This window comes from Bombus affinis, unplaced genomic scaffold (genome assembly GCF_024516045.1).
Source record: "Bombus affinis isolate iyBomAffi1 unplaced genomic scaffold, iyBomAffi1.2 ctg00000877.1, whole genome shotgun sequence".
In the NCBI taxonomy this organism is placed as follows: domain Eukaryota; kingdom Metazoa; phylum Arthropoda; class Insecta; order Hymenoptera; family Apidae; genus Bombus; species Bombus affinis.
In genome coordinates this window covers 5,001-15,000 of record NW_026109415.1, presented here as the reverse complement: position 1 = coordinate 15,000, position 10,000 = coordinate 5,001, and the positions used below count along the sequence as shown (strand labels likewise).

Genomic DNA, 10,000 nt, shown 5'->3' with positions numbered 1-10,000 from the left:
GCAAATTTTTATAGAAACCGTTATTGTTCGACGTCGTCTAGCCGAACGTAACGGTTTCTTTTTATTTTTTTAAAAAATTTTTTTCCACCGGACCTAGCTGACTGGGACGTTGGAACTTTGAAATTTCTCTCGTCCCGGTACGAAAAGGCCGAACGTTCCTTTCGAAATAATTTCTCAAAAAGCGTTACGAGGTATGGAAATTTTTATAGAAACCGTTATTGTTCGACGTCGTCTAGCCAAACGTAACGGTTTCTTTTTATTTTTTTAAAAAATTTTTTTCCACCGGACCTAGCTGACTGGGACGTTGGAACTTTGAAATTTCTCTCGTCCAGGTACGAAAAGGCCGAACGTTCCTTTCGAAATAATTCCTCAAAAAGCGTTACGAGGTATGGAAATTTTTATAGAAATCGTTATTGTTCGACGCCGTCTAGCCGAACGTAACGGTTTCTTTTTATTTTTTTTTTAAATTTTTTCCACCGGACCTAGCTGACTGGGACGTTGGCACTTTGAATTGTTTCGCACTGCTCCAAAAGTGCCGAAAGTACCGAAAGTTCCTTTCGCATTAATTCCATAATAAGCGTTATAAGGTACGTATATTCTGGCATAAATCGATATATTCTAATTAAATACATCGGGATTAAGCGTTAATTTTGTTCTTGAAACGTTCTAAAAAGTTTCGAATTGCACATTGGGACATGGAAAAATTTCCGTATCGAACACGTTTTTTCGAGTTATCTCGCTTAAAAGTGTTACAAGGTAGGAATATTTTTGCATAAATGGACGTATCTCGACGTTTTACGTCGGGATTAAGCGTTTATTTGGTCGCTGGAACGTTTTCTAGAAACGGAACTATGCGACGGGACGTTGGGACTTTGAAGAAGTTCGGCCGGTGCGAAAAGACCGAAAAGGTTTTTTCGAGTTATCTCGCTTAAAAGTGTTACAAGGTAGGAATATTTTTGCATAAATCGACGTATCTCGACGTTTTACGTCGGGATTAAGCGTTTATGTCGTCCCCAAGACCTTCTACAAAGTTTCGATTTTTTCGTTGGGACTTTGAAAAATTTCCGTATCGAACACGTTTTTTCGAGTTATCTCGCTTAAAAGTGTTACAAGGTAGGAATATTTTTGCATAAATGGACGTATCTCGACGTTTTACGTCGGGATTAAGCGTTTATTTGGTCGCTGGAACGTTTTCTAGAAACGGAACTATGCGACGGGACGTTGGGACTTTGAAGAAGTTCGGCCGGTGCGAAAAGACCGAAAAGGTTTTTTCGAGTTATCTCGCTTAAAAGTGTTACAAGGTAGGAATATATTTGCATAAATGGACGTATCTCGACGTTTTACGTCGGGATTAAGCGTTTATTTGGTCGCTGGAACGTTTTCTAGAAACGGAACTATGCGACGGGACGTTGGGACTTTGAAGAAGTTCGGCCGGTGCGAAAGGACCGAAAAGGTTTTTTCGAGTTATCTCGCTTAAAAGTGTTACAAGGTAGGAATATTTTTGCATAAATGGACGTATCTCGACGTTTTACGTCGGGATTAAGCGTTTATTTGGTCGCTGGAACGTTTTCTAGAAACGGAACTATGCGACGGGACGTTGGGACTTTGAAGAAGTTCGGCCGGTGCGAAAAGACCGAAAAGGTTTTTTCGAGTTATCTCGCTTAAAAGTGTTACAAGGTAGGAATATATTTGCATAAATGGACGTATCTCGACGTTTTACGTCGGGATTAAGCGTTTATTTGGTCGCTGGAACGTTTTCTAGAAACGGAACTATGCGACGGGACGTTGGGACTTTGAAGAAGTTCGGCCGGTGCGAAAAGACCGAAAAGGTTTTTTCGAGTTATCTCGCTTAAAAGTGTTACAAGGTAGGAATATTTTTGCATAAATGGACGTATCTCGACGTTTTACGTCGGGATTAAGCGTTTATTTGGTCGGTGGAACGTTTTCTAGAAACGGAACTATGCGACGGGACGTTGGGACTTTGAAGAAGTTCGGCCGGTGCGAAAAGACCGAAAAGGTTTTTTCGAGTTATCTCGCTTAAAAGTGTTACAAGGTAGGAATATATTTGCATAAATGGACGTATCTCGACGTTTTACGTCGGGATTAAGCGTTTATTTGGTCGCTGGAACGTTTTCTAGAAACGGAACTATGCGACGGGACGTTGGGACTTTGAAGAAGTTCGGCCGGTGCGAAAAGACCGAAAAGGTTTTTTCGAGTTATCTCGCTTAAAAGTGTTACAAGGTAGGAATATTTTTGCATAAATGGACGTATCTCGACGTTTTACGTCGGGATTAAGCGTTTATTTGGTCGCTGGAACGTTTTCTAGAAACGGAACTATGCGACGGGACGTTGGGACTTTGAAGAAGTTCGGCCGGTGCGAAAAGACCGAAAAGGTTTTTTCGAGTTATCTCGCTTAAAAGTGTTACAAGGTAGGAATATATTTGCATAAATGGACGTATCTCGACGTTTTACGTCGGGATTAAGCGTTTATTTGGTCGCTGGAACGTTTTCTAGAAACGGAACTATGCGACGGGACGTTGGGACTTTGAAGAAGTTCGGCCGGTGCGAAAAGACCGAAAAGGTTTTTTCGAGTTATCTCGCTTAAAAGTGTTACAAGGTAGGAATATTTTTGCATAAATGGACGTATCTCGACGTTTTACGTCGGGATTAAGCGTTTATTTGGTCGGTGGAACGTTTTCTAGAAACGGAACTATGCGACGGGACGTTGGGACTTTGAAGAAGTTCGGCCGGTGCGAAAAGACCGAAAAGGTTTTTTCGAGTTATCTCGCTTAAAAGTGTTACAAGGTAGGAATATATTTGCATAAATGGACGTATCTCGACGTTTTACGTCGGGATTAAGCGTTTATTTGGTCGCTGGAACGTTTTCTAGAAACGGAACTATGCGACGGGACGTTGGGACTTTGAAGAAGTTCGGCCGGTGCGAAAAGACCGAAAAGGTTTTTTCGAGTTATCTCGCTTAAAAGTGTTACAAGGTAGGAATATATTTGCATAAATGGACGTATCTCGACGTTTTACGTCGGGATTAAGCGTTTATTTGGTCGCTGGAACGTTTTCTAGAAACGGAAATATGCGACGGGACGTTGGGACTTTGAAGAAGTTCGGCCGGTGCGAAAAGACCGAAAAGGTTTTTTCGAGTTATCTCGCTTAAAAGTGTTACAAGGTAGGAATATTTTTGCATAAATCGACGTATCTCGACGTTTTACGTCGGGATTAAGCGTTTATGTCGTCCCCAAGACCTTCTACAAAGTTTCGATTTTTTCGTTGGGACTTTGAAAAATTTCCGTATCGAACACGTTTTTTCGAGTTATCTCGCTTAAAAGTGTTACAAGGTAGGAATATTTTTGCATAAATGGACGTATCTCGACGTTTTACGTCGGGATTAAGCGTTTATTTGGTCGGTGGAACGTTTTCTAGAAACGGAACTATGCGACGGGACGTTGGGACTTTGAAGAAGTTCGGCCGGTGCGAAAAGACCGAAAAGGTTTTTTCGAGTTATCTCGCTTAAAAGTGTTACAAGGTAGGAATATATTTGCATAAATGGACGTATCTCGACGTTTTACGTCGGGATTAAGCGTTTATTTGGTCGCTGGAACGTTTTCTAGAAACGGAACTATGCGACGGGACGTTGGGACTTTGAAGAAGTTCGGCCGGTGCGAAAAGACCGAAAAGGTTTTTTCGAGTTATCTCGCTTAAAAGTGTTACAAGGTAGGAATATATTTGCATAAATGGACGTATCTCGACGTTTTACGTCGGGATTAAGCGTTTATTTGGTCGCTGGAACGTTTTCTAGAAACGGAACTATGCGACGGGACGTTGGGACTTTGAAGAAGTTCGGCCGGTGCGAAAGGACCGAAAAGGTTTTTTCGAGTTATCTCGCTTAAAAGTGTTACAAGGTAGGAATATTTTTGCATAAATGGACGTATCTCGACGTTTTACGTCGGGATTAAGCGTTTATTTGGTCGCTGGAACGTTTTCTAGAAACGGAACTATGCGACGGGACGTTGGGACTTTGAAGAAGTTCGGCCGGTGCGAAAAGACCGAAAAGGTTTTTTCGAGTTATCTCGCTTAAAAGTGTTACAAGGTAGGAATATTTTTGCATAAATCGACGTATCTCGACGTTTTACGTCGGGATTAAGCGTTTATGTCGTCCCCAAGACCTTCTACAAAGTTTCGATTTTTTCGTTGGGACTTTGAAAAATTTCCGTATCGAACACGTTTTTTCGAGTTATCTCGCTTAAAAGTGTTACAAGGTAGGAATATTTTTGCACAAATGGACGTATCTCGACGTTTTACGTCGGGATTAAGCGTTTATTTGGTCGCTGGAACGTTTTCTAGAAACGGAACTATGCGACGGGACGTTGGGACTTTGAAGAAGTTCGGCCGGTGCGAAAAGTCCGAAATGGTTATTTCGAGTTATTTCGTTAAAAAGCGTTATAAGGTATAATTTTTTTGACAGGGATCGTTATATCTCTATTAAATACAATCGGATTAAACATTTTTGTCGAATTTTTTGAAAAATTAGCTTCCGTCGGACTGATACGACTGGGATATTTTTGCAATTTTTTCGTTAATTAATGTTACAAGGTATATATCTTTTTACATATTTCGTGTTATTTTAACGTGTTTTAATCGATTATAAAGTTATTTTTCGTCCATAGTCGATAAAACTGTATGTTTACTGATGCAATTTTTCGGTGAAAAAAAAAATTAATTTTTTGGTAAAAATGCATTTATAATATGTTAATAATGCTTGTGGTAAAATATTTCGATGGTTGGATATCGCCTTTATATAGTAGTTATTGAACGTGCGAGCGACTAAGTTCCAGCGTCCCTTCCGAACGGTACGTTGCTACGGAGGTTTTGCACCATAAGCGCGCGGCCGCTAGCCCGACCGGCGCCGGCCTTCCGGCCGGCCCCTTGGTATCTATAAGAGAAGCGTCGAGCCGGACGGTTCGGTCGGAACAGCGCTGGGCGCGTGGCTATTCTACGGCCTCGGTTGAGAATTCAGTCACCGCTCCTCGAGTCTTAGTGTATTTTACGCTATTTCTCGACTGTTCCTCCGTTCTCGTACTGGTTTTTTCTCTACACTGCTGCGCCGCGGGTCGAAGTCTAGGACGTAATGACCGTTAACGTGGCAAGCTTCCCCTTAGTCGGGAAGCTGGTGACCTGTGTGCACGTATTTGACAAAAGTTGGATGCGTGTGTGCTTGTACTTACGGAGTAGCCATTCTTGCAGAGACCATCGGTTGTAAGCTATTTGTAGCTGCACGATGGTCCTTTTGGCGTTCTGTAGAGTGCGTTATCTTCTGGTAACGCGTCTCTACAGAGGTGTTGAAGCTTATAAAAGAATATTCTTACGGTATGTCCAGCATGCGTATACGTGCTTTACCGCTAAGTTATATTCTACGAGAGAAGTTGGAGGAGAAAAGTTACAAACAGAAATAATTCTGTGAAGTATGAATCTTTGTATCGATATATGATGGTGAGAGAGGAGGAGAATTAAAGTGGCTGAGTGACGTTGTTACTGAACCATGGAACGTTGCTCTCTAAGTCATATTACATATATATATAAAATGAAAAGTCTCGTCGTACGGTGCTTACGTCCCACCTACGACACAGAGAGAACTTTTAAACGAAAATGCTGGTTTTTGGGAATATATTATAAGATCCCTGGTTGATCCTGCCAGTAGTCATATGCTTGTCTCAAAGATTAAGCCATGCATGTCTCAGTACATGCCGCATTAAGGTGAAACCGCGAATGGCTCATTAAATCAGTTATGGTTTCTTAGATCATACCTACATTTACTTGGATAACTGTGGTAATTCTAGAGCTAATACATGCAAACAGATTCCGACCAGAGATGGTAGGAATGCTTTTATTAGATCAAAACCAATCGGTGGCGGATGGCTCGTCTGTCCGTCCATCGTTTGTTTTGGTGACTCTGAATAACTTTGTGCTGATCGCATGGTCATCTAGCACCGGCGACGCATCTTTCAAATGTCTGCCTTATCAACTGTCGATGGTAGGTTCTGCGCCTACCATGGTTGTAACGGGTAACGGGGAATCAGGGTTCGATTCCGGAGAGGGAGCCTGAGAAACAGCTACCACATCCAAGGAAGGCAGCAGGCGCGCAAATTACCCACTCCCGGCACGGGGAGGTAGTGACGAAAAATAACGATACGGGACTCATCCGAGGCCCCGTAATCGGAATGAGTACACTTTAAATCCTTTAACGAGGACCAATTGGAGGGCAAGTCTGGTGCCAGCAGCCGCGGTAATTCCAGCTCCAATAGCGTATATTAAAGTTGTTGCGGTTAAAAAGCTCGTAGTTGAATCTGTGTGTCACAGTGTCGGTTCACCGCTCGCGGTGTTTAACTGGCATTATGTGGTACGTCCTATCGGTGGGCTTAGCTCCTCGCGGGCGGTCCAACTAATATCCCATCGCGGTGCTCTTCACTGAGTGTCGAGGTGGGCCGATACGTTTACTTTGAACAAATTAGAGTGCTTAAAGCAGGCTACCTTCGCCTGAATACTGTGTGCATGGAATAATGGAATAGGACCTCGGTTCTATTTTGTTGGTTTTCGGAGCCCCGAGGTAATGATTAATAGGGACAGATGGGGGCATTCGTATTGCGACGTTAGAGGTGAAATTCTTGGATCGTCGCAAGACGGACAGAAGCGAAAGCATTTGCCAAAAATGTTTTCATTAATCAAGAACGAAAGTTAGAGGTTCGAAGGCGATCAGATACCGCCCTAGTTCTAACCATAAACGATGCCAGCCAGCGATCCGCCGAAGTTCCTCCGATGACTCGGCGGGCAGCTTCCGGGAAACCAAAGCTTTTGGGTTCCGGGGGAAGTATGGTTGCAAAGCTGAAACTTAAAGGAATTGACGGAAGGGCACCACCAGGAGTGGAGCCTGCGGCTTAATTTGACTCAACACGGGAAACCTCACCAGGCCCGGACACCGGAAGGATTGACAGATTGATAGCTCTTTCTTGATTCGGTGGGTGGTGGTGCATGGCCGTTCTTAGTTGGTGGAGCGATTTGTCTGGTTAATTCCGATAACGAACGAGACTCTAGCCTGCTAAATAGACGTAACTTATGGTATCTCGAAGGCCCCCGGCTTCGGTCGGTGGGTTTTTACTACCAACGTACAAACAAATCTTCTTAGAGGAACAGGCGGCTTCTAGCCGCACGAGATTGAGCAATAACAGGTCTGTGATGCCCTTAGATGTTCTGGGCCGCACGCGCGCTACACTGAAGGAATCAGCGTGTTTTCCCTGGCCGAAAGGCCCGGGTAACCCGCTGAACCTCCTTCGTGCTAGGGATTGGGGCTTGCAATTATTCCCCATGAACGAGGAATTCCCAGTAAGCGCGAGTCATAAGCTCGCGTTGATTACGTCCCTGCCCTTTGTACACACCGCCCGTCGCTACTACCGATTGAATGATTTAGTGAGGTCTTCGGACTGGTGCGCGGCCAATGTGATAAGCATTGCCGATGTTACCGGGAAGATGACCAAACTTGATCATTTAGAGGAAGTAAAAGTCGTAACAAGGTTTCCGTAGGTGAACCTGCGGAAGGATCATTAACGATATAACACAAAAACTTAAAGAATTTGACTTGAACACTTGAAAAATACGAAACTGTATAAGTCGGTAAGGAGCCGTACTCCTCCTATATCGACGAACCAAAGTATATACGACGTATCAACAAGCTATATACTTTAACAAAGAACAGTTAAATTCGCCCGGAGCGTGGCTTACTCCGTTGGCAAAATGATGAAAAGACATAAGGAGGAGACGACCCTCCAGCTACGAAACTATATGAAGAGAAGGTGGCACTCTCTCTCGATCATCGGGATGAAGAGATACATATATATATATATATATATATATATACATACATAAACGAATTCGAGGCGCCTGCGTGAGGTCGTACACAGAAAGACCCGCCGTCTGCGAATATTATGATTTTATAATAAAACTATAAATGGGAACTTGAGCTTTCGAAAATTAAACTTTGACACGAATATCGAACGAAAAATTACGAATGGAAACCACCCGTAAAGAGAAATGAGATCGAGGCGCTTGCGTGAGGCCGTATACAGAAAGACCCGCCGCCACGATCTCGTATTTTTTTTTTTGCGTCGTGGAGACCGTACAAACGAATAACAAAATCTCTAAAGTGCCTCGTGTCGGAGAGATCATGCTCGCCTATTCTCTTCTATGTTTCGTGGTCTGTGTTGCGTTTGCTCTCCTCCTAGCAACGGGACATCGAAGACTCCTCTTTGGGATCGAACGAAGCGACTAAAACGAGTCGACGAGAGCGAAAGTACGAGTAGCGAGTCGCGCATGTAGAAAGGATACCGACATATCTTCGAAGGTTCTCTTCGAAGATCCATGGATACCTTATGCGCGTCGACCTTTCGTCTCTTTCACCGCTCTCGGTCGTTCTCGAAACGTGCTTCCTACCCATAGGGCGTGTGTTCTTCGTATGTCGTTTTGTTCGAAATAACGAAACCACTTGTAACATACTCGTGGATCGGGTAACCTAGAACGAAAACGCATTGCGTGGATGTTGGCCCGCTATGATAATGATGATGATGACGATGACTATGATGACGATGCGTAGCAACGATTCGTAACTAGTCTAGCCGAAGTTGGTTCAGAGGGGACCGCAGGCTGTCTACCCTCGATGTCGTGAGTCGGACACCCGTGCCGTCGCTAGAGTTTTTTCAAAGCTCGGCTTCTGGATATTGGGAAGAAAGACCGCTCGAGGACGACGGCTGCGCGTGCGTCCCATCGAATTTTTTTTTTTTATACCACCTGAACGACTAAAGTTTCGTCTAGTTCGTCGCATATAACCCGTTCAGAGGGGACCGCAGGCTGTCTATCCTCGTTGTCGTGAGTCGGACACCCGTGCCGTCGCTGAAGTTTTTTCAAAGCTCGGCTTCTGGATATTGGGAAGAAAGACCGCGCGAGGTAGATGGATGCGAGTCCCATCGAATTTTTTTATTTTTTAAAAAAAACAATCACCTGAACGGAGATGTGTTCTCTTTCGTCGATTTTTCACGCTTTGAGTCGTCGCGATCGCCATCCGTTCGGAGGAGATCGCCGACTTCGAAGCCTCGATGTCGTGAGTCGGACACCCGTGCCGTCGCTAGAGTTTTTTCAAAGCTCGGCTTCTGGATATTGGGAGGAAAGACCGCTCGAGGCCGAGGGTCGCGCGAGTCCCATCGAATCTTTACATCACCCGAACGATGGAGGCGCACGCTCTTTTTCTTGAATAATTGGACGAGAGGAATGCATATCGTATTATATATACACACACACACATATATATATATATGGGCTAGCCACCGTGCGTATTTCTTCGCGAGATCGTGTGCTGCACAGAGGATTCAGAATCGGGTGTTATATCCCCGTCGTTTCCTGACGAACGGAGCTTCGATCTCGATGGTTGTTATATATCATAATGTACTTTTCGCCCGGCCGGCGGACGCGCGTATCTTCGCGCGTTCGTCGGATTTCATTTTCGAACGTTTTCGTGTCGTCGATCTTCCGGCGACTTCTGCGCGTCCGATTCCCGTTGGTCGGTCGTGTCGGATCTCGGCTTCGCTCGAACCGAGTATTAAGAGTACATGGAGTACAAGAGTTTTAAAAAATATATGAAAAGATTACCCTGAACGGTGGATCACTTGGCTCGTGGGTCGATGAAGAACGCAGCTAATTGCGCGTCAACGTGTGAACTGCAGGACACATGAACATCGACATTTCGAACGCACATTGCGGTCCACGGATACAATTCCTGGACCACGCCTGGCTGAGGGTTGCTCACGTAAACCTAAGACTGCTTGCGTTGCGTGTCGTTCCTCTCTATCTGTCTCTCTCTGTCCCTTGGTGCCTTCGACAACCCGCCGTCGTTCTTACGATACGTAGAACGTTTCAGAGTCGGAGGAAGCGCACGAAGAAGGATACG

General features: G+C 44.4%; 2 non-coding genes across 2 annotated transcripts; both read left to right on the top strand.

The window, feature by feature from the left end:
- The first annotated feature begins 5,687 nt into the window (after positions 1–5,687).
- On the top strand, positions 5,688–7,610 carry LOC126928365 (small subunit ribosomal RNA). Its single transcript, XR_007716581.1, has one exon. It is a non-coding gene; the product is annotated as a small subunit ribosomal RNA (ribosomal RNA).
- Positions 7,611–9,699: 2,089 nt separating this feature from the next.
- On the top strand, positions 9,700–9,854 carry LOC126928361 (5.8S ribosomal RNA). The gene has a single exon (XR_007716579.1). It is a non-coding gene; the product is annotated as a 5.8S ribosomal RNA (ribosomal RNA).
- The last annotated feature ends 146 nt before the right edge of the window (positions 9,855–10,000 follow it).